Genomic DNA, 26,075 nt, shown 5'->3' with positions numbered 1-26,075 from the left:
GTTCAAGCAGACTTGAGTATCTGTGTTTCTTGTGGGTACAGTGCCTGTCCCAAACTGGATTTTAGTGTAAGATGTAGGAGGAAACTAAGATTGCCATAGTCCACTCCCACACACACCCCAAGCCTCAGAGCCCAAGATAAGTGTGGTTGAAGACTTTTGTCATCTTGGATTTCTCCTGAAACATTCCATTTTGGCCCTGTTTGTAGTAATGCATTCAGAATCTACTGCAAAAGTAGGTAAGACAGGGTGTGGGAACTGTTACCTCATTGGTTAGGGAGAAGTATGATGTCACCCCAACCTACTAGCTTGTGCCAACAATAGATGTGGCATGTCCAGAAACTCGCTTTAGAAAATTTTCTGGCCTTGTGGAAGATCAGAAGAAGGCTGGACATGCTGTCTGTAACCTGAGAGGAGCCCTGATAGACTGGCCCTGCTCTCTCTTGCAACCAATAGTTATAATGAGGTATCCCAGTAACCCTCAGAACCTGGGTCCTAAAGTGAAACAAGAGTAGTGGTTCTGTCGGGGATAAGGCAATTTCTTAGTTAATCTAAATAAATCGTCAGTCTTTACACATATTTGCAGGGGAACATTCAATGAACAAATTGTAAAGACACACCACTTTTCTTAGTATTTGAAAGATTTCCTTATTTATACGTATCAATAAAGTATAGAGAAGGGCTGTCCGAAACAAAAGTTATACGGAATCACATATAGGGTGAAAAGGTTTCAGTGACTGGTAGTGACAAGTGATGTGTGGATTATACAAGGATCAAAACAAATAACATATACAATACTGGAAACATAAATTATCATCAGTCCATTTGAGGTTCATTAGTCACAACTAAATGCATTCTTTTTCTTTATATGTTGTAACTTGTCATGGACGGATTGATATGAATAACGTCGACGTTTCGACCCTAAGTTGTGGTGCAGATTAGATTGCATCCGAGGCGGGTCTTCATCTGAACAGGTGGAGTGGACAGCCTGGGAGAGAGTGATTACTTTGACGATCTCTCGGCGAACTCAGTGCCACTCATCGCCACCAGAGGACTGAATCGGACATCTTCTCTCCTGCTCCCAAGTGATCGCTAATGCGGCACTTCTCTAATTCCTTCTCCGGCTGTTGAAGATATTGGTACTCATCTAATAAAAGATTACCCCACTAAAAGAATATCAACACAGAAATCCCACAGAAGGGTGTCGGCTGACACCTTGTCCTCGAAAGTGCTGAGAGATCGCCAAAGTAATCACCCTTTCCCAGGCTGTCCACTCCACCTGTCCTGATGAAGACCCGCCGTGGATGAAATCAACTCTGCACCACAACTTAGGGGCCTTGGCTTGCAGCTGAGCACTCATGGATTGCGTCCATTCAGCCGTCTTGGTTTTCAATCATTGTGATTATTAAATGTTACTCTAATATTCTAATTCAATGTAAGATTTTTATTGCTTTACATTTTGCTTTATTATTGTTTTTACATATTGCTCTAAGTAAAGCCTCTCTGCTTTATGTTTGCTCTGTCAGGGTTTGAGTTCAGGTTAATTTATTAACTTTGATGATTTCACCCTGATCAGAGTTGTGATTATTCCTTGAAGCTGGTAGTCGTCCATCCCACAAAATAATCCATTTTCTTATAGGACAGATTTAATTTCTCACTGATTTTTTCGATTACTGCAATAAACAAGTCTAATTCTCACAAAAATAACTTTAGAGTTGAGGCTGTTCCGCTTTATTTAGAGGGGGGGCACTGTTTACAGACCTCTACATCTTGCATAGTAATCTAAAAGTCTGTGCCTTTCCTAGAAAATTGTGCAGACCTCCATAAATGGATGGCTGGTTTCTCCTGGATTTTTATTCAGTAGAATTTCAGGGAACTTCTTCTAGGGCCCTGAGCTGTTTACAAGGTAAATTAAGAGCTTTCTAAGAAGTTTTCAAATAGAACAGCTGAAGGATCCTTAAGATTTAAATTGCCTGATGGACGGAGAAGCTCTACCAAGGCTTGCGAGGGGTTCTTGTTGTGATCTGTAGCCAAAACGTACCTCTTTGCACTTGACTAGCGTAGAAGTGCAATACTTTAAGCTGTCTTATAATCAATACATTCAAAGCAGTGTGTGTTGGCTGCTTCTAGGGATGTTGGGTGCAGGTTGGTTGTATACTCAACTTAGAAAATGATCAAAAACAAAGCATAGAAATTCACTTGAAAAAACCGATGTTAAAGTGGCGTTAGATCGCTATGGTAATAAGATCTACGCTTATGTTAAAAAAACACTCACTAAAAAACACAAGGGTAAGGTGACATCATAGTTAGGTGTTGAAAAGAGATAAGAGCTAACATTTCAAAACTGAAAAACAATGGACATTCACTTGTTATAGTTTAGTGAACTAATTAGAACTTGCCCTCGTTTTGCAATGTTTATGACATCACATATTACATCACTGATATGTTGAATTACATCATTGGTGACATCTCAAATGACATAACTGATGACATCATACAATCATTGTTAAAGTGTACTGTACACCTCTGGACTTCAAGTACGCGACAAGCTACACCTGTGCCTAATTCTATATCAATCATCAAGTGATAATGTACATAATCTTTGTCCACAAACTGAACACCAGGGTCGGATTGGGATCACAATTCAGCCCGGGCACCCTTTAAAAAAGTGGCCCACATTCGCGGATTTCACCCATTTATAAAACAGCATTTGGCTAGTCTCATTGGGCTCATTTTTAGGAAATGTTTGATAAATTACATATTTTAATGCTCATAGAGCCAGGCACATTGGTGAAAGCTAGAAGCACTACCTTTTGGCTGGTAGAGTGAGGTGAAATAAAGTGGTTGAAACGCCACAACTCCGGATGCAGATTCTTAAAACATGAAGATTTTTTTTATTGTAGTATTAGAGTAAACTCTGCCCGAGGGCAGTGATTATATGAGCACCAGACACATTAAAAATATCAAATTAATGTTTGTTTTTAGCCTTAGGCATATAAGTTATTTGCCCAGAATCACAGCATGTTGCGCTGAGGCTGGGGCTGGAATGTATTTCCAAATTCAGCAGCGCTGACCCTAACATTACATCCTCTTAATTTTTCTGGCTGAAAGATGCCTCACAGCGAGGCCTATTCATTCCAAAGATACACCCATCCGTTTACCAAGGCCTGAAAGACTCTGGCACTAAGGTGCCAACAACAGGCCCCCAGCAGTGCCCCTTCCCTTCACTTACCCTTCAACCTCCCCAGCCAAGTATAGCCTCAGGGCGATGACATAGCAGGGGAGGGGTACCGTAAAGCACAGAGCTGCTGCTGCTCCAGGGAGCTGAGGTGATAATGGCCCAATGGCCGCATTAACTGCTCCCAGCCAGGCGCCTCAGTTTAACAGCACAGCAGGGAAGTGAGCGTCTGTCCCGGGCCCACGGGGTCCAAGCTAAAGTTTGCAGGGGTGAGAATATTGACCGAGCGACGTTGCTGCAAGCTACCCCCTCCGAGCCTGCCGTGATGCTTGCTCCACATTACAGTGGCTGGGCTCGGAAGAGGCAGTGAGGCACTGTGGGCCGGTTGATAGAGCTAACAAAAAAACCAGCCCACAGGTGACCCTTAGGCACCGGCCCATTGGCCGATGCCCGACTGCCCGCCTTCCCAATCGATGCTGCTGAACACATAGCATATCTACCAGCTCACCCACATTTGGTGGATGCTAACATCTTGTTACTGATGTTCACCCACCTAAGAAATAAAATGCTTTCATAGACATTAATGGGGTCACTCACTTTTTAAACTTTGAACATATTTGAGTTCTATTCACTTATTTTTAACTTGTTTTTCTTGGCAGTTCAAGATTCATACAATGTGGCATTCACAGCATTTTAAAGACACGTTAGGTTTCAAGTGATACAGTTATAACTGAAAGATGGCTAACAATTAACATAAGTGTTACATAAATAACACAATGCTCATACATAAGGTCTTCATGGGGAGCAATCATATTGTGCAGTATCAGTTCGAGTGTGTAAGGGCCAGTCATATGCATCAGGAAGGCAGTCTAGGTATCGTGAACGCTGCGCTGGGTTCTGGTGCATCATGGCCCGTCACCCTCAGCCAGTTTACAAACGGACCCCAAATGTCCTTTGGTCTGGATGCAACAGGCATTAATTCCCACAAGGCAGTGAGTTTTTCTTGACAAAACGTAACATCCAGAATCCAATCTTTAAGCAGGAAAGGGTATGATCTGCCCCATTTCATGGCAATCCTACATTTTGCTAATAGTCGCAACATAGCTAGTAGTCTGCGGATCCGCACTGGAGTATCCTTGAAGTATCCCAGTAGACCCATGAGCGCCCTGGGCTCTATGAGTACCATGAGTATTTCACTTATTTTTTTTAAGATCTCTTTCCAGTATGCCGCTGTCTGGGGGCTGTCCCAGGCCAGATGCAGGAAAGTTGCCTTATCTGTATGACATCTCCAGAACTCCGCGTTGGGCCTGATGTCCATACGGAACAATTGCATGGGCGTTCTGCAATATTGATTGAGGAATTTATCCATACAAACAAAACCTAAAAAATATATATTGATTGAGGAATTTGAAGTGGATTAACCTGAGCTTATAGTTTGGGGATAGCTACTCAAGTTGGATTTCTATTCACTTTAATGAGATTGGTGACCCACTTAGAGATGGTTTGACCACACTCTGGTTGTAAATATGACTCTAAGATTATATGCCATTGTGTTCATTTCAGGAATGTGGGGTAGATATTACCAAACTACGGATGGCTGAAGGTGTCTTGTCAGTGGCTAATGCATACTTGTCAGCCTTTTTATTTCAAATTGCAGGTCATGTGAAGTCTTTAAGAGGATCTTGAACCCAACCCTGCAGTGGGGGTTTGGGCACCAGCAGCAGGGTTCTGTGCAGGTACCTGGATGTCCCAACTCCTACAACCCAATACATGTGACTGAAAAGAGGTGGGACTAAAGTAAATTATGTTTTAAAACAATAAAAGTAACTGAAATAAATCCCAGTTAATAACTTAGTTATCGTTCAGGCTCAAATGCCTAAAATGATTAAAATACACCACTTAAGGTTATCGATGCACACACCATATCATGCTCTGACAACAATGCCCAAAACACCTATTGAGTGGCAGCACAGTAACACCAGAAAGCATTATCAAAAGAAAAGTACAGTGGGTGGTGCTCCAATCGGACGTTATTTAGAGCAAGTATATTAATAAACATACATTCATAACTTTTTTCCTACAGTGCAAAGGTCAAATATCATTTTACTGATGTGAGACAAGACTGTTAACTGCTAAACAGATTGCATATTACAAAGACTGTTCAAAGAAAAGCGATCCAGCTAATAGTACTAAGGACATTTTCATATAAGTTTCTCACTGCAAAAACGTTCCTTAAAGTTCTTACTTAACGTTTTGCTAAAAGTTCTTACTACATATGAAAAACAGCATATTATATACCATATATGAAGTTGTACAGTGTGATATACTATTTATTTAGAGGCGACACTCTACACTGGTAGTGCATATGTTTGCACATATATCTATATACATATATGTAAATATATGTGTATGTGTATATACATTTACACACACACACACACACACACACACATATATATACTTTATTTTACAGTTTTGATGATGACTTTATTTTTTTAACACATATTTTGTTGAATTTCAAAGGCATATAAGCGAGGATGACATGCATTGTCCTAAGATTGACAGTCAGGACCATAAGCATTGGCATACATTTCTTACATGTTATTCACAATCATGTGTACGGTACAACTGTAATCATATTTTATACATTTTTAGGAGCCACTTCCATGTACATTAGTGTAAGCGGGACTGATGAACTCACAGATACCGGTATTGGTTTTAAAGTCGCCTTTATTGGCTTCAACAGTTTTTTAGGGCTCGTCCTTTCCTATTCCGTAGGAATAGGAAACGAGCCCTTATGCAGTCAAACCATTTCTTAAGGCGAAGGGCTCTCAGAGGATTTTGGGAAGTGCACGCCGCCTCGTGCACGAGCTTGCCTGAGCCTTCTGCCTATCAGCCTGCCAGTTCTCCTCCCCTAATTATTCACTTCACGAGCTTGCCTGATCCTTCCCCCTGCCACAGGCCGTGCCTTCCTTCAGCATTTCTCCATGGCTGCAAGGCCACATCAAAGGCTTCCACTGCCCCTCGATTAATTGGATTCACACTAATCTGTGAACAGATGCGTTCGTTTTCACCCCTTTGATTCACTGCTTGCAAACGCGCTTTCACATGAGGCTTTTCCCACAGAGTCAAAATAATGCTACTTATGTGTTTTCTTCATCCTGCAGACTTTTTTAAGAGGGCCGATTCTCCCCACTCTCAGACACAGTGATGACATCTTTCGGTCTCCTAGCTAGCCCGCTCCCTCCCAAAATGGAGGCAACACATTAAAAGTGATTAAAGGCACATCAAAACAAGATCACTAGCAAATACTTTTCATAATAATGCCCTAGTGCAGGCAAAAGTATTACGCTACCTTTAGCTTTAGCATACTTGCGGGCAGGCTGTTGTCAAATCATTTATGCAAATTGGATGGATATACCATGCACATACGCCAGCTTGCAAAGCCTGATGCATTGCTTTGCTCGCTCTCTAAATGCTCCACTGCCCCTGCCCGCCGCATCTCGCGTTAATTATAAACATATGTGCAAAAGCGCTTTCACCTGAGGCTTTTTCCCACAGAGTCAAAATAATGCTACTTATGAGTTTTCTTCATCCTGCAGGCTTTTGTAAGAGGCCCGATTCTCCCCACTCTCAGACACAGTGTTGACATCTTTCGGTCTCCTAGCTAGCCCGCTCCCTCCCAAAATGGAGGCAACACATTAAAAGTGATTAAAGGCACATCAAAACAAGATCACTAGCAAATACTTTTCACAATAATGCCCTAGTGCAGGCAAAAGTATTACGCTACCTTTAGCTTTAGCATACTTGCGGGTAGGCTGTTGTCAAATCATTTATGCAAATTGGATGGATATACTGTGCACATACGCCAGCTTGCAAAGCCTGATGCATTGCTTTGCTCGCTCTCTAAACGCTCCACTGCCCCTGCCCGCCGCATCTCGCGTTAATTATAAACATATGTGCAAACGCGCTTTCACATGAGGCTTTTCCCACAGAGTCAAAATAATGCTACTTATGAGTTTTCTTCATCCAGTAGGCTTTTGTAAGAGGCCCGATTCTCCCCACTCTCAGACACAGTGTTGACATCTTTCTGTCTCCTAGCTAGCCCGCTCCCTCCCAAAATGGAGGCAACACATTAAAAGTGATTAAAGGCACATCAAAACGAGATTTTTATATTCTCCCACTGGGCAAAGTAACATTAGCGGTGGGCTTAAAAATATCAGCATTAGTTAATCACTCGTGCATGGCTTACTTTTTTTGTATCACTTGTCCACTCTCTCTCTCTCCCTTCACTCTCTTTCTCTCTCTCCCCCTCTCTAATTCGATCTCTCCTTAATTCTGTCTCTCCTCTCGCTCTCCTCCCTTCATTCTCTCTCTCTCTCTCTCCCTTTCTCTTCCCTTCATTTACTCTATCTGCCCTCATTTCTCTCTCTCTCTTTCACTCCCCTTCATTCACACAGACAGGAACAGGGGGTGCATCTCACACAGACAGGAACAGAGGATGCTTCTCACACAGACAGGAACAGAGGATTCTTCTCACACAGACAGAAGCAACAGGGGGCGCATCTCACACAGACAGGAACAGGGGGCACATCTCACACAGACAGGAAGAACAGAGGGCGCTTCTCACACAGACAGGAACAACAGACGGTGCATCTCACAAAGACAGGCAATAGGCGCATTGTTTTAGCTTGCCCCCTCTATCAAAAGCCTGGGTTATCTGTTCGCGTCCTTTCGTTTAATTTCTCTCTGTGGTGCCAATTCACCCTCTCTGTGAGCTTTTCCAGGCGCGTGATCCGTCACTTGGCGCTGACATGTAGAGCTGCATTTTACATGGCAGTATTTAGGAATATTCGGGGTTCCCAAATGTGTGCGTTTGGGTTCTTTATTTGCTACATATGATGTCCCTGAAAAAAAATGTGGCATTGTTTTAGCTTTGTCCCCTCTCTTTTTCTATCTCTCTTTCTCTCTCGCTCCTCTCTAATTCTCTCTCTCCTTCATTCTTTCCCCTCTCTCTCTCTCTCTTTTTCCCCCTATATTCTCTCTCCTCCCCTTTCTCTCTTTCTATTTCTATCCCCTTCATTGACTCTCTCTCCCCTTTAATCTCTCTCCTCTCTCTTTTTTCCCCTATATTCTCTCTCCTCCCCTTTCTCGCTTTCTATTTCTATCCCCTTCATTGACTCTCTCTCCCCTTTAATCTCTCTCCTTTCACTCTCTCTTCTCTGTCACTCACTCTCCCACTTGAGCTCCATCTGCCATTTCTTCTTCCATTCTTTCTCTCTCGTTTTTGCTCCGCCACTTCCCTCATCTTTGGCCTGCAGGTTGTAAACATCTACACCGCAGAAAAGGAGACTCTCCAGCGGTCTTATTACAGTGCTGTGTAGTTCTAACATATAATTTACAGAATATATCTTTTGTTCAAATCAATAATCTATTTATGAAAGTTTGTTATACCTATCTATTGTCACACATTCTTTGTTAGATGGATGATTTTTCAGACAGCAGCATTAATTATTACATTGTGCACTGCTGTATTCTGAAACAAGAAGGTGTGACGGGATACATTATGCTTAGTTTAATTTGCAACATGCACTGGCAAGCCATGGGCATGCTGCAGCTCCCGACTTATGTAACTGCTGCTTTCAAGCTTGTGAACAGAAGCTGCTTGGTTGCAAGTTAAATGATAATTCAACCCCACACACACACCCAACCCCCCCAACACACAACCCCCCCCACACACACAACCCCCGACACACACAACCCCCCATACACACACAACACACACACAACCGACACACACACAACCCCCACACACACAACCCCCTACACACACAACCCCCCCTACACACACAACCCCACACACACACAACCCCCACCTACACAACCCCCACACACAACCACACCCCCACACCCCCACACACACACCCATGCACAGACATCCCCCCCCCACACACACACACACACAAACACACACCCCCTCATACCCCCCTCACCCTCCCACCCCCTCACTCCCTCACCCTTACACCCCCTCACCCTCACACACCCTCACACACCCTCACCCTCACACCCCCTCACCCTCCCAACCCTCTCACCCTCACACACCATCACACCCTCGCCCTCACCCTCACACCCCCTCACACACCCTCACTCACCCTCACTCACTCACCCTCATACACCCTCATCAGCATAGCATAACAAAACATAGCATGGCATAATAAAAAAGCATAGGATACACAACCTCTCACCCTCACCCTCGCTCTAACACACTCACCCTCACTCATCCACCCACCCACCCTCACTCACCCACCCTCACTCACTCACCCACCCTCACCCACCCATCCTCACTCACCCTCACCAGCATAGCATAACAAAACATAGCATAGCATAAAAAAATAAAGCAGAGGATAGGAAAATATAGCATAGCATAACAAAGCATAGCTTAACAAAACACAACAAAACATACCATAGCATAACAAAACATAGCATAACAAAACAAAGCATAGCAAAACAAAACATAGAATAGTATAACAAAGCATAGCATAGCAAAACAAAACATAGCATTCCACAACAAAGCATAGCATAACAAAACATAGCATAACAAAACAAAACATAGCATAACAAAACATAGCAAAACAAAACATAGCAAAACACAATAAACCATAGCATATATAACAAAGCATAGCATAGCATAACAAAACACAACAAAGCATAGCATAGCATAACAAAACACAACATAGCATAGCATAACAAAACAAAGCTCAGCATAGCATAACAAAACATAGCATAACAAAACATAGCATAACTAAACATAGCATAACTAAACATAGCATAACAAAACAAAGCATAGCATAATTAAACACAACAAAACATAGCATAACAAAATATAGCATAGCATAACATTATTATTTGTAATATCAATACATGTAAGTCACGTAAATACAACACATATTGCATTACAAATGCTATAGGTGTCACATTTGCAAAGTTATTAATTTCGCTATTTTCAAAACAAAAACATAAATAAAAAAGTTGTCATTTACAATACTAATACCTCTAACTTTACTAATGCGAGCCCTATTGCATTGCAAATGCTTGTTTCTTCTGGGGCTTTGTCTATAATAGGGTAATGCAGCTTCGGGGTCTTTGTCTGTGGTTGCCTGTCCTTTTAGAGAGAATCTTCCCTTCTTCCTCCACTCCAGGGTTCCTCCCGAGTCAGCTGCCGGTCCGGAAAGCAATAAAAAAATAAAAGAAACAAGGACTTGGATTCAGTTTGGGGTTTTGCGCTATTGCTACGAGGGAAGGGGAGTGAGGGAGCACACGGTGCACAAAGGATTTCAAGCAGGTGAAACACGAGCAACTGATAACAGCTGTCGCGTGCCGAGAAGTGCTCAGGGAAAGGGGTGGTGAGGGGAGTTGCCGGAGTGAGAATTACAGGAGTTTGAATCCCTTCCTCCCTGCCCACCCCGAGACTCACGCCCATACCTGGGTGAGCCACGTGTCCCCTGACGAGTGGCTGGGCGAAGAGTGAAAACATTGGCCTCCTGGCTCTGCCGTCTGTTGCAGGGTCCCATCTCTTCTGGGGTCCTCAGTCCAACCTTCTTCGGCTCGTTCCACAGCTTCTTCCCTCTCTCCTACTATCGCTTGCGTCGGGTCTCCCTCCTCCTCCGTTCTTCCTGGTTTTTCAGCCTCGCCCACCGTGACGTCCCAGGGGGCGGGATCTTCCGCGAAAACTCAGCCCAGTTAAAGTAACACGGTCCCGATTCCTCTGGCTGTCGGAAGAGGGTTGCTCCTGCTGTGTTCCAGGTTTCGGGTTGCTATGAGGGGAGAGGTAAGACCGGCGTAGTCCCATCAATGCAGTCATTATTTTCCAATGTCCCGGACTGGATGCCCCCGGGACAATTAGTTGGCTGTATCTTTTGATAAATAATGACCACATTCCAATCATTATACTGAACCTGTCCTTTTGAAACTATTAAGAACCGCAATCCAGTAATCATGCCTTGTAAATGTTACATGTTTGCGACAACAGGAACCGGTATTATATTGGTGTTAGGATGCTAGGATGGTCACTGGTACCAGGAAATTTGACCACATCTCTCCCACGCTCAGAGAACTTAAATGTCTCCCAATCGAGTTGCAAGCCAGCTTCAGAACAGCCTGCCTCACACACAAAGCCCTGCACACAGGTAAACCTGAATACTTGGCCAACAAACTCAAAAGAGCCGGCCAGGCCAGAAACCTCAGGAGCTCCAACACTCTGCTACTCATCCCGCTGAAAACTCATAAGCAAAAAACAGCAGCCAAATCATTTGCTGGAAACGCCCCAAAAATCTGGAACACCATACCCCCCCACATAAGAATGACACCCTTGTTTCCAAAATTCAAGAAGTTACTCAAAACCCTCTTCCTCGACTGCTCAAGACTAATCCGATAAGAGACAAGGAAGTTCCTCAGCCGGTGCTCCCCTTACCTCTAACCTGGAGACTGATGACACTAACTCGGAACACGAAATCTCTACTTCCGTTTATTCTATTTTTCTCTCTTTTTATTTTTTTTCCTCTGGGTCTGCCGCCCGGATTGAACAATGAATCCGCTCGAATGCTCGCCTGGTTTAACCTACACCGACATCCCCCTTTTACCCCTCCCTTGATTGTTTGGTCATCTCCTAGCCAGAATCCCCTTGTTTACCCCCTCCCTTGATTGTTTGTTCATCTCCTAGCCAGAATTCTCTTGTTCTACCAACTACATGAATCTCCTATCTAAACATTATTGTATATGTTGTGAAGCTTGTTCTACCAACTACCTGTATTGCCTACCTGCACATTAGTGTAAATGTTGTGAAGCGCTCTGATACCCTCGGGTCCAGCCAGCACTATATAAAACTCCAAAAATGAAAATAATATAAAATAAATCAACTAAAAATAATAGATATACAACACCCTCCCCCTAACCCCCTATAAACTTGCTTGGTTGGTCTGGGTGGATTGATACGTATGTCTATTATGGAGAGGCCATAGGGTGAGGGGTGCGGGCCGGTGGAGGGAGGGGGGGATAATGACTTTATAGTTATGATTTGGTCACATGTAGTTCCCATTAAAAAGGCGTTATATTGTTTTCCTAATAACTTTGGCGTCGCTCAACAAAATTGCATAACATTTTCCATAAAAGTGTGCGCATACGTTTTGGGTATGGGATGGCAATTTTGGTGCAAATCCATAACAGGGTATTAGAGTGTAAGGAGGGTCAAGATATTCACTTTTCCCATTGCAACCCCCATAAAAATTAGTGTTCAAAAATCACTTTTCCCATTGCAACCCCCATAAAAATAAGTGTTCAAAAATTGTTTCTGTGTGTGTGTGGGGTGGGGGGATTTGAGCCTAATCGGACATCTGGAGCCGGAGCTCTGTCAAAAGCCATAAGTAAGCCCTGCGAAAATCTGAAATAAGCCATGCCGGGAGACCCCCTCCTCCGACTGAAGATGGCTATGGCACGAAACCCCTATGAAAACTGCTATCCTTACATCTGCACTGCAGCACTTAGCAAGCAGCGACTTGGGACACTGGCAGGCCGTTGAGACAATGTGACTGTGAGTGCTGTACGGCCCTTGGCCTAGGTGGCCATGGGCAGAGATCTGAGCATTGTTATGCCAGAGCTTGATTACTCAGGCGGGCTGTATCTTCAAAGTAAAGGATTCTATGAAGGCCTTCCGAAAGACTTTCCTGCTTCAGCTGTTCCCCAGCCAAGATGCCCTAGGGACTTTACAAGGTGACAAGGCAAAAAGAATACTAATGCATAATGCAACCACCTGTGGTTCTGCCAAGAATGATAATGATTTATTCAAAAGCAACGTTATAGGGGTAAAGTGAAGCTCCTGACACTAGCTCAACAGCAAAGATAAATTATCTACAATGGAATCTATTTTTACTCCAACTTCAGCCTGGAAACACAGAAATGAAGAAAGACATCTGACGAAACAAAGCCCAAATTTAAGGAAAAAAATAGTTAATGTGCATTGTTGCCCCATGATATACTTTGGATCAGCACACATGGAAAGACAAATATTTTAGAATATTCAGAAGGAACCTTGAAATTTGTTGAATATCATGGAGTATATGTTAGTGTGTGTGGTCTTTCCTTTCTCTTATTTGCCCGTCGACTGGATCATGAATGCATTAAAGTAAACGACAATGCCTTTTATTTATCTGGTTTGATAATTAAACACATAAATAAAAGGCATTGTCATTTATACAATCCCATTAGCTTAAACTCTCGCAAGTGCGAGACCTATTGCATTGCAAAAGCTTGTTTTATTACGCCGCCATGCTACACAGCACTGGGGACGTTGCACACTGCACAGCATGGCTAAACGCTATTGGAAAATCTAATAGGTCCCAAATGCGAGATCTACTTGCTTTGCCAATGCTTCTTTTCTCTCCCAGTCTGCACTCCAGTACAGGAATAGACCTTCCTTTCTAATAATATTTACGATCGTTTGCAGGTAAACCTCAGGGCTTGCGACTAGGTCGGAGCGAAAAGTGAAACTGAAAGTTCTCCTTGTAACCCGGAAATCCCTCCCCCTGGCCTAGGCTCAGTTGCGAAGACTCCTCCCACCACTTCCCCAGGTCCAGACAGGTCCTCATTTACTTGTAACCAGTGGGCGTAGACGTGCTGCAACCAATCACGGCTTCCGCTGTCCTCTTAGCAAAGTAAAGGCGCCAATTGTGCAGGTAATTTTAACTATTTTCAATTCCGCAGGAGTGCGTGTTAAACGAAGAAAGGTTGCAAGTAATTCTTAAGTTGTGCAGGTTTCCTGGGGAATGAAAATGGGAAGATACACTTTTGGGGAGTTCACTTTTAGCTAACAAACTTCTCTTCGTTGTTGTTGATAAAATGCTGTAATGTAACGCATGCTAGTTGCCCAGGACGTACAGTGCCGTGTTCAGATGGATCTAGATTTTGTAGGCAGCAATATTGTGCATGCCCGTGTTTGCTAGCCCTTCTTGCTATTCGTGACAAGAAAGTGAAAGTTTCAGAATCCATGCAATATGTGGTAAATAGTACAGCGTGACGTAACTGCACTTGTGATACAGAGACATTTGTCAGATATCATAAGAAACTCCAGGCTGATGGTATTTTCAAGCAGGAGCGGTGGTTGGGGGGGGGGGGGGGGGGGGGGAGAGTCTGTGCCCGAAGCGTTCCGTTTGCTTTTGTAGCACTAGCCACTCCAGCCCCCGCATTCTATCCTTCCATTGGCTCCTACAACTTGCCACACTTTCTCCCCCCACCTTTAACACAACACAAAATATACAACAACCCTTTTGGACCGGACATTATTGACAGCTTCTCTTGGGACTTAGGTAATGTCTTAGATCCTGGAAGAAATCTTGAATACAATTGAATTACCCTCAGCTGGCGACGAACTGAGTGCGTTATTCCTAATGGTAGGCTTAGCACACCTCTTAGATAGCTCTACCTTTTTAGGTCACAAGTTACTTGCTAAAGACATCTTGAGGACATTCAGAAAGTTGACCTAGAAATGTATTCTTCCCTTTGCTTGCCATTGGCTTTGTGGTTTGCAACTCACGTTTTCTTGCTTTCCATTTGCTGGCTCTATTTATTTTAGGTTGTCCAGCTTGAGCTCGGACCTTCCTTTGATTAAACCTTATTAACAGTATTGTTCTGAGCGCCCCCTTTCTGTAAACCGGCCTGTAAATCTTTTATTCTCTTTGCATTTCCAGTTCATTCAAAGACCTTGAGCAAATGTTAGGGTGCTGTCATCTGAGGGTGCTTGTTTACTTTTCTTTATCTGACTTCAAAATGAGAGGATTTCTGTGACAATCTTGCTAGATAATGGGGGCAGGAAAGAGGTTTTTTCCAGCACAGGACAACATTTAAATGAACTGTGTAAGTATTTCAGAATATATCACAATTAGGAACACAACGAAGGCACGTTTTTGTTATTTCTGAAGTTTGTTGGGAACACATACTTTAATATGATCAAAACAAATAAGTACACTAGATGATGCAATTGCCACACATTTTCATCTGTGCTCTGTATGCTTTTATTAGTGAAACAGTATGTCTGTGCAAATAGGAAGAGGTGTGGCCAGGGCACAATTCCTAAAAAAAGAAGTGGGGGGCGCTGATGTCACAACAGGAAGTGACATCACGAAAGGTGGCTTGCACAATCAGACTCATTGCCTCCCCTCGCTCACCCCTTATATGCAATTGCATCAGAGAAGCCAGCGCGTGAGCAGCATTCTGAATGAGCTCCGATCTCACCCCAGAGAGGCTAATGAGTGAATGTGTGGCTCCATTTGCTCCAGTTATGGAGCTCCCGGTAAAATAAGTGGGGGGGATGCCATCCACCCGCGAGGTACCCCGACTCGAGCCCTGGGTGAGGCACAGCAGCCAGGGCGCCTGACTCCGGACCATTTGGGCTCACGGTTCGATCCCCTGCGCCGACTGCAGGTAAGCCCAGCACCATGTAACTCTGGGCAATATCTTGCTTATTCTTCCCCCCAGCGCCTTGACACCCTCGGGTAATTGTTTGCGCTTTACACATACTGGATTTCAAATAATGGTCATTTCCATTGAAAATGTGTTGTCTGTAACGGTTGTGTCCTACCTACCACACAGTGAATATGCCACGCTAATCTGCAACCCTCCACTCTATTCTGCACCATTCCAATTTACATCACGCCACTGCACTCTGCACCATTCACTCTATGCCTCTCTACTGTACCATGTACCACTCTACTCTAGGTCACACCAATCTCCTCTGCACAACTCCAGTCTACGCCACTCGGCAATAGTGCACTCTATGCCCATACAATGTACATGCAACATTCAACTCTATGCCCCTGCACTCTATGCCAATCCACTGCACACCAGCCACTCTAATCTACTCTGTACCACTAAACTCTATACCAGTTTACACTATGCCATTACACTCTATGCTGCTGTCCGCAACTGCACTCTACCTTGCATTACTCCAATCTATGGACCTTCACTAAATTCTGAAGCAGTCTACTCTACGCCACAGCACTCTACGTCACTCTGCGCCACCCTACTCTATGCCACTGCACTTGACACCACTCTGCTCTTAACCACTGCACTCTACTCTGGGTCACTGCTCTCTACGTCACTGCACTGACACTCTACTCTGCAACACTGCACTTTCATCCACTCTACTGTGTACTACTCCACTCTGCATTACTTCACCCTATGCCACTGTACTCTACGGCACCCACTCGACTCTACGCCACTGTCCTCTGCATTACTCAACTCTACTCCACACTGCTCTTCGCCACTTTACTCTAAGCTACTGCACTCTGCTCCACGACATTCCAACCCTACTATGCACTACTCTAATGTATGCCACTGTATTCTATTATGCTGCATTGTATGACGCTGAATTGAGCGCCACTGCACTCAATTCCACTGCACTCTACGGCACTACAGTCTGCAACTCTCTACTCCAAGGTTCTCCAAAGTCTTTGCTGGCTAGATCCATGTCAGATTTTTAGCATATCCCCATGACACAAATGTACTCCAAGAAACCCTAGTCAGCAGTTTCAAGCCTCAGTGGTAGAACAAGCACCACTGCAGCCCAGCAAAGAGGCACACCCTTGCGAAGAGCATTGCATGGATACAGAGAAGGTTCCAACCAATTTTGTGGTTACAGCGCAGGTAAGTCCACTCGTCACATAATAAAATAGGCAACACGATTTGGATCTAATTATTAGCTTTATTTGTGATAGCAGTAAGACACGTCTAACTCCTGCCTCAGCCCCGGTCAGAATAACTGCTACACATTCCAACCCCTCGCATTCTATCCTTCCAATACCACATGCAGAACTGAGCATTAGGCCAACTAAGCCACAATTGTGTGCTATTTCTGTGTTTGGAGTTTTCCTGTCAAGCAGCCAGCCGGGCTGTGTGAGGAGGAGAAGCTATGCGAGATTTCTGTCTGTGACTGGGGCTAGGGTCCAAGGCCTGCTAGTCTCCCTGCTGGGTGAGGGTATATCATCCAAGGAATCCAAGACCTCCTGCCCTGGAGCACCAGCGCCTGCCTGCTTGCCCTGGAGCACCAGCGCCTGCCTGCTTGCCAAGGCAAGTGTGCCCTGTGGGGGAGAGGAGTGTGGCAGAGGGAGCGAGGTCCAGGGGGAAATTCTGACTAGTGGACTCCCTGAGGGAGGTGGAAAAGGCTGCTGCACCGATCTGCTCATTGCCCATATGTAAGACAATGTTGGTGACTCCTGTATGCCAGAGGAGGGTCACCATGTAGTGAGCCCGGGATAGTGCTGATCTGCCGGAGCACATGTGCTCTGAGGAGGTTGCAACTCTATGCCAGGAGGGTGAGCTGCAAAGTAACTGTAATCATCGCTGTACAGTTTGGGCTGCAGCCCTTATGCAGTGAGGGAATGGCAACCCATTATGCCAGGAGCTGCTGCTGTGGATAGATTGCCATGTGGAGTGGGCCGTAGCCTATGCGTGGTGAAGTCAGTGACCCTGCATACCATGTTGGGCCGCCCTGTTGGCATCTGCCTGGCCGATCGGGTCAGTACCCGTGTACTGTAACGATACGGTGACCCCATATGCAAGAGGGGGTCACTGGACCTAGCAAGATGTATGATCTGGCCTAGAGAGTCACTAAAGGAGAAAGGCACTTACACCGGGATGAGGGATCAGCATTGCCCCATCTCTCCTTCCTGCACACTCCCCTTGTGGGACGAGCCAAAGATTTAGCCTGCCACGTGCAGCCGCGGGGGACCTCTGGTTACTGTGGGTGAGCTACCATGAATGAGGAACTCTGGGATTGTTGCATGCAGTGAACTCACCTGAGTCAGCTGCTGCCGCTCCAATACTCTGACAGCTCCGATCCTGTAGGTGCGGATAAGAATGATTTCGGGCCAGTTGGCCCTAGGGGGATCTTGCTTGCTAGATAGCGCTGCAGCGTTGGAACACTTTTGACTTTGATATATAGTCGAAGTGGATTTTGAGTTTTGGACTAGTAGTGGGCCTACTCTGGATGTTGACTAAAGTGAATGGGGAATAAACACAATTGCTATCGTGAGCCGAGCTTGGGACACGGGGAACTTTCTTCGAAACACTAGAACCCTGACCTCAGGGGGACTGATTAGTTTGTAAATGTTGTATTTCACTTGGTGTTGTTAGCAGTAAAATACAAATACTTCGCTATAAATATGCTATTCGTGTGAGTCACGTGCTGAAGGGGTACGTGGTCCAGTTGCTCAAGATCCCTTGTAGGTCGGACGCCAGGATATCAGCAGTAGGAGGCCCTTCACGGTTGGGCCCAGTAACCCCTGCTTGCCCCTGGCCCTCTGAAAGGGGTTCTGACAGACACAAAGTCTGGATGTTTGGTTTGGAATGTTTGTAATTTAGCAATCTTTCTTTCTGGTACAGGCATAGAGAATATTGCAATAGTCAAGTATCCTCCACACCATAGGCAGGTATATGTGTATGCACTGCACTACGTGTAGTTTTCTGTTTATGGTGATAGCATCACATTTTAAGTACTGGTGTGGAATGGAAAATGAAATACGTGGTTGAGCTGCTCACAGCTGACGTCAGTCACTGGAAACGTCAACTTGATATTCTCCCAAATTCTCCCATGTTGGGTCTTAGACAATTTTCTTCTGTTTTTGGATGCAGGTTTGAGGAACTGTGAAAAAAAGGTGTTTCAAGCAAACGGAGAGTGAGACAGAGTGTTAGTGTGAGTGAGAGAGAGGGAGAGAGTGTGAGAGGGAGAATATAGATATTTTTTAACCAAATATAGTATCTGGAGCATCACTTCAGGTTTGTGAAGGGCACTCCGTGCAGAAGAATTAATAGCACTAACACTCTAGGCTAGCTTTTCCCTAGGGGGTCAGTATTTTGCAACACACAACAAAATGTAAATACATGCAATAAACTGTAGACATTCAGCAATTAGAAAAGTAAAAGTTTAGTGTTTTTTAGGTAATTTTGAATGTTTCATGAAAACAAAGATTTTCATAGGATCGAAACGAATCAAGACGCTTTACTTGTACAAATGATTTTCACTGAAATCCGATTTCTACGCATTATAATTTATGCGCAAGATAGTGTAATCAGTAAAACTGCAGTCTGTGCAAATTTTGTGGAAATTGTGCTGTCTGTAAAAAAAAAAAAGTGCAAACTAAATTAGACATGATGTGTCAAAAGTTTTTTTTATATCAAGGGAAGGTCAACATGTTTCATGCTACTGTTTGTCCCTGAAGGGATCCACAGCATTTCATCAAGATCATAAACAAAGTACCACAAGGCACTCTCATCAGCGCAACCAGATCGCCAAAGGCAATATTAACCCCAGTGATAACTACAAACACAGTAGCCATTACCATCCCATTGGTCGACCTTCCCTTGATATAGCAAATTTCTGACACATATTTTATTTAGTTTGCACTTTGGTTTTAATCGTACCTACCTTCCCAGAATCGGATTAGAAGTGTCCAAAGTGTTGGAGTCTATTTTGATTCATACTATTTCTCCACATTACACACCACTAGCTTTCACTATAGGATTAGGCACACCTTCGTGATCTCACATAGAAAAAAGATCTCCTATAAAGAGCCTCCTTGTGGGTGCCCATTGGGCATTGCAGCTCCCACCCGGCGAGGAGCAGGCCAGATGATGTAGCATGACACTTTGGTGTGTGAGGACTCCATATTTCTATAAAGGATACCCCCAGGGCCTGGGGTCTCCTTCTGATAACCCCCTTTAGAAAGGTTGAGAGAATGGAATATGCACATATTTTGATTAGCAGCATTTGTTTTGAGACGCATGCCTGGACCAGTTTAAAAGATCCCTTCCTTCGCCTCTCCCTGGAGTGTATTGTGTCACTAGATGACATCAAACTGGGTAATTTTTGATTAATTAAAAAGCCTAAAACTTCACTGCTTATTGCAAATGGATGCGTTAAAAACGTAAGAATCTATTCCCTAACATAATTTGTTAAAGAAGAACTATTCATGAGCTCTTACACCATTTATTACATAAAACATAGAAGGATGTGGAAACCACCCACAGAGAAACCACATAAGTGCATCTATTTCTATCATGACCCCCTCTCCTGTTGCACTCTTAGATACCTTGGTTAAAGGATTTTAAACCTAATCTGGTGAGGAGGGAGAAATCCTGTTGTACTTTAACTTCAGCAACACTAATTCTTGAAGTAAAGATTTTTCGGTGTTAAGCGACAGTAACAGAGATGTCTTGGACACAATTATTAGCCTTGGTAAGATGATGACCTTGAACACACTGATAGGGAATTTAGGGTCCATTTTGTATGTTGGCAGTAAGCGTACTCCATTGCAACTGCGATGAAGTATGCTTACTGCTACGGAATCAGCTCAGAAACATCTGGGGAACTTATCGTGCTTACCTTATAGGGAAAGAGAGAGGCGAACCAGAGGGAGCAGACACTCAAGACGCACTACTATATTGACATAAATCAAACTATTTTCCTGGGAACACACTCACTGGCAATAGAACCAGATGTCCCCCCGGGTATCCACCTCTGCAGGAACAAAGTAGGCCGAGAGACCAAATCAAACAGACTGCACAATATCTGGGTACTCTATGTAAGGTGGCCACAGTAATGTATGCTAAATGCGTCATAGTGAAGTATGGTACCAGGATCTCTATATCAGAAAACTCGCGTATTAAAATGTAATGCATGCTGTGCTAAGATAGTCATATGTACTGTGTACTCTCCAATCATTTGCTCTATACGTTTCCTTTCTCTAATAAAAATAAAATAAAGAAATTTTTATAAAAAGTATGCTTACTGCCAAGATAATGGTCTGCCCGAATGAGTTAGAGGCAAACGGACCATAGGTTGAATCACGGCAGACACTACTCCGTCTCTGCCATGATTAGACCATTCTGACTACCCTGTATTCCACAGTAAGAGCTGTCGGAGGCAGACGGAATTAGAGGTCCGTTTTCACTGCTCGTCACCACCAGTAAACCCTGTGGTAGGGGGCAGTAAAAACTGCTAAATGCTTCCCTCCCCATGAGACAGGGCTCTCATGGCGAGGGGAGAATTGTATTTTTTGATTTGCAAAAAGAAAATCCAATTTTGGGATTTTCTTTTTGAAAATAAAAAAAGATAACTGTTTGGTGTACAGCGCCATCATGTAGACGAAGCCCTTCACCAAACAGCGAAATGCATTGACAGGAAGCGCTAAGACGGCAGTTCCTGGCAATGCTTTATAAAGGACCGCCAGCTTGTAGGTCATTTATAAATCTGGCAGGCGATCCCTCCACCAGGGTGATAGTGTAATTTACTCTGACCACCCTCCAGCAATTTAATCAGACCCTTAGTTAGGCTTGTCACGTTTTTCTTTGCTCATATGTAACATACAGACAAGCATATACATTGTTCAGTCAAAGAAAACAAGATTTTGTCTTTAGCAGATTTCTGTAACCTGGTAAAACGTACAGGAAGACTTGGCTAAAATTATACGCACTAGAATTAAGGAGCCATCACAATGTCATCAGTAGGTGACCCAGCTCCAAAAACATAATTTTATTTTATGTGATGTTATGTACATTCAGGAACTATTGCAAGAATTTATTTTGATGAATTTAAACAAAATATTGATGACTGCCAGGGAGGAGGTCTAAGACATCTGGTGCAAGAGTTCAGGCAGCTCATTCCAGTGTAATCTTTGGTCCGTGGGCAAGGTTGTCCTTGGAGGAAGGCATCTGCAGGTTGTTTGAAAACAAACGCACATCCAGCTTATCGGTAAAGATAGACCCCTTAGTAAACAATTCCATAATAATGAGAATACTTGGTAACTCCCCAATGCTAACCCTAATCCTGACTCTGACCTAACTTCTAACACTACCTTTTCCTTTCCATAACTCCTTCCTCGGCCATAATTTTGACCCTTGAACATTTGATACTAATGTCGCAGTATGATTTTAGCAATAAAATGTTATAAACGTTAGCTTAGTTTTTATTTTTAAACAAATTGTAATTTTTACTTTTCTTCAGTTGGAGGTAACGTTTTTCATCATGGCCTACTCCTTTTCACATAGCCCCTAAATAACCAGCTTGGGGGCATATCATCAGTATAGAAACCATTACAACATAACCCAATAAAATACTGATGGCGCCATCACTCATATACTTTACTGATTACTTTGGGAGGGATAATACATGCTTCTGTGTCTTCAATAGAATTAGACTTGTTTACCTAAGTATAGCTATTTGTTCCTATATGTAAAGTCTGGAGTCTTATATTATGTTTAAATCTTGGCAAGCTTTGATAAGGCCACGTGTTTTGTCAATTTGAAGTAAAACTCCTTAAAAACTAACCACTGACTAGTCCACAGAGTCCTAAACACCAACACACCAAAGCATGTCATAGCATTATCTTGATTTGAATACAAATGTTGACTATTTCTGATAGGCTACATCTTACTTGCCCCTAGTGTTTTTTTGTCCGTTTGGAAATAATGAAAGAAACTCTTCGATGAGCTAAGAATGTCAACATATCCCGGATTCTGATATGTTAAATGCTTTTTATGAAATAAGGGGCACTAACACTATATCGTGCATTAGGCACGGATAGCTCATTGTTGTTTAAAAAAAAGTCCAGGAAAATGTGAATAGGCTTGGTAACATCACCTTGATGAGTATCGTAGAACCTGAGTTACATGCTGTAAACACCCCCAGTGGCAGATGACAGACCAGAAAATGCTTGCCATTGGGGCTCACTGACAAATCCTCAACACCTGTTGGCATTTAGTGCATAATAGGGATCTAGCAGAGTGAGCCAATTCCGGCATGAAATTGAGAAGGCTTAGAACTCCACATTTCCTTGTGACTTTTAATCATAACTAGGGACCTAGACTCCTAAATCAAGATGGTGACCTGTTGTGAAAGGCGTGCGTTTAACAAACAAGCCCACAAATCCTCCAACCCACCAGTTCTTAGAGCCACATCTTGCAACAAAGTTGTGCCTTGGAAAAGTGGCCTTGAGAATCCGTAGTAAGTTGTAGAGGAACTGGAAACCAGGCTTGCACTATCTACAGAAGTGTGCTCAGAATAGCTGTAGTAGAATTTTTGGGGTCTAAATAGTAGTGGGATTGTCTCTGGATTGTAGACTCCTACTGGTCCTGCATTTGTAGTGTATTTCTCTACCTGCCTTTCTCCAATGCTTAGGCACCGGTTCTTAGTGTCTATACTTTAAAAAGAACAAGTCCCATCTCCAGAAGACACCAAATACTGGATGAAGCTGAACAGATCTCATGCCTGATTAGATGGTCACATCATTTGTTATACTTTTTGGGGGTCTGCAAGGCCACAGGGATTCTGAAGCTTCAATCTTAATTGAAAGCTGAGTTATTTTACCAATGATATCCCAAGATATTTTAAAATGATCTGCGGAGGGAAATTCACAGGTGCTGGCTAAAAGCTGAGGATGCAAGCAGATTACTGTGTCAATGAACCACAGGTCAGTTTCCTGTGCTGCCAGTTAAAAGATTTAGAGCCATAGCAACGTCTCTGGGGCCCCATCCCCCATCAATCAATCAATCATTTGTAAAGCGCACTACATACCTTCGAGGGTCGCAAGGTGCTGGGGTGTGGTGTGGTGTGGTGCTACTGATCGAACAGCCATGTCTTGAGTAACCTCCTGAAGGTCAGCAGATCTTGGGTCTATCGTAGGCTCAGTGGGAAGGTGTTCCATGTCTTGGCGGCGAGGTGGGAGAAGGATCTCCCACCGGTTGTGGTTGTTCGGATGCGCGGGAGGGTGGCGAGTGAGAGGTCGGAGGAGCGTAGCTGGCGGTTGGGGGTGTAGAAAGAGAGCTGGTAGGCTGGGCCGGTCTTGTGGAGTGCCTTGTGTGCGTGGGTGAGGAGCTTGAAGGATATCCTCTTGTTAACGGGGAGCCAGTACAGGTTTCTCAGGTGGGGGGTGATGTGGCCATGGCGTGGTACGTCGAGGATCAGTTGTGCCGAGGCTTTTTTTATATGCGTTGTAGTCATTTGATGAGCTTGGTTGGGGTTCCGACGTTGAGGGCGTTTCCGTAGTCGAGTCTGCTGCTGACGAGGGCCTGGGTGACTGTCTTTCTTGTATCTGTCGGGATCCATCTGTAGATCTTGCGGAGCACGCGGAGGGTTTTGAAGCAGGAGGAGGAGACAGCATTGACTTGCTTGGTCATTGAGAGCGTTGAGCCGTGGATAATTCCCAGGTTGCGTGCGTGGTCGGTGGGTGTTGGGGCTGCCCCCAGTGACATCGGCCACCAGGAGTCGTCCCAAGCTGAAGGGTTGGAGCCGAGGATGAGGACCTCCGTCTTGTCCGAGTTCAGCTTCAGACGGCTGGTCTTCATCCAGTCGGCGACAGCCTTCATTCCTTCGTGGAGGTTGGCTTTGGTAGGTGGGTGATGGGGTCCTTGGTGAGGGAGAGGATCAGCTGAGTGTTGTCGGCGTAGGAGATTATGTTGAGGTCGTGCTGTCGGGCTATGCGTGCGAGCGGGGCCATGTAAATGTTGAACAGCGTCGGGCTGAGGGAGGATCCCTGGGGTACGCCGCAGATGATCTCAGAGGCTTTGGAACGGAATGGGGGGAAGCGGACGCTCGGGGTTCTGCCAGAGAGGAAGGAGGTGGTCCAATCCAGAGCCTTGTCTCGGATCCCTGCGGCGTGGAGGCGTGCGGTGGCAGACGGTGTCGAAGGCGGCAGGGAGGTCTAGGAGGATTAGTGCTGGTATCTTGCCGTTGTCCAGCAGGGTCCTGATGTCATCGGTGGCGGTGATGAGGGCATTCTCGGTACTGTGGTTGCTGTGGAACCCTGACTGGGAATGGTCCAGGATTCTGTTTTCTTCGAGGTATCGGGTTAGCTGTCGGTTGACGGTTTTCTCCATGACCTTGGCTGGGAGCAGGGAGATCGGCCAGAAGTTCTTGAGATCTCTTGCATCTGCCTTGGGATTTTTGAGTAGGGCGTTGATCTCAGTGTGTTTTCAGATCTCTGGGAAGGTTGCGGTCTCGAGGGAGAAATTGATGACGTTGCGCAGGTGGAGTGTGATGGAGCTGCTTGCTTTGTTGAAGTCGTGGTGCAGGAATGGATCTAACGGAGAGCCTGAGTGGATTGTGCGCATGGTCTTGATGGTGTCATCGATGTTCACGCTGGCCCAGGCTAGCAGGGGGTCGTGGTCGATGGTGTGCGGAGGGTCTGTTGTGTTGCTGTCTGTTGTGGCTGTCTGTGTGTTGAAGCTGTCGTGGATGTCTGCTATCTTGCAGTGGAAGAAGGTGGCGAGGGAGTCGCAATGGGCTTGCGACGGCGGGATGCCGTTGGTGTTGGAGCTGGGGTTGGAGAGTTCCTTCACGATGTTGAAGAGCTCCTTGCTATTGTGTGCGTTGTTGTCGAGGCGGTCTTTGAAGGAGGTCCTCTTGGCCGCCCTGATGAGGTGATGGTGGTTGCGGATGGCGTCCTTGTGTGCTGCGTGACTGTACGGAGTTGGTTCACTGTGCCATTTCTTCTCTAGTTTCCGGCAGGCTTGCTTGGAGGCTAGGAGTTCTGAGGTGAACCAGCTGGCCCTCTTGCTGGGGGGGTTTCTTCAGCGGGGAAAGGGTGTTGGGGCAGTACTTGATCCGGCGTCTGAGGCTGTGGGCACGGTCGTCTGTATTGGAGGGATCTGTGGGTGGGCTGAGAGCGAGGTTTGCATGTAGTTGGTCTTCGGTGATATTGCTCCAGCAGCGGCGGGGGATCTGTTGGGTGCGGTGGTGTGTGGTGGGCTTCTGGAAGGTGAAGTGGATGATGAGGTGGTCGGTCCAGAGGAGTTCGGTGGTGTGGCTGACAGAGACGTGCGGGCTTGAGGAGAAGATGGGGTCGAGCGTGTGGCCGGC

The 26,075-nt window shown here is 44.8% G+C and overlaps 1 protein-coding gene across 1 annotated transcript in view; it reads left to right on the top strand.

Moving 5' to 3' along the window:
• The first annotated feature begins 13,847 nt into the window (after positions 1-13,847).
• The window catches only part of LOC147661219 (Fanconi anemia core complex-associated protein 100-like), a 300,048-nt gene continuing 287,820 nt past the window's right edge, over positions 13,848-26,075 (top strand). Inside the window, exon 1 of the mRNA XM_086951228.1 lies at positions 13,848-13,902. The gene's annotated coding sequence lies outside the window, so the exon portion shown is untranslated. The remainder of the gene's footprint in view (positions 13,903-26,075) is intronic.

This window comes from Lissotriton vulgaris, unplaced genomic scaffold, assembly GCF_964263255.1.
Source record: "Lissotriton vulgaris unplaced genomic scaffold, aLisVul1.2 SCAFFOLD_439, whole genome shotgun sequence".
NCBI classification, from domain to species: Eukaryota; Metazoa; Chordata; class Amphibia; order Caudata; family Salamandridae; genus Lissotriton; species Lissotriton vulgaris.
This window is presented reverse-complemented; position numbering and strand designations above follow the sequence as displayed.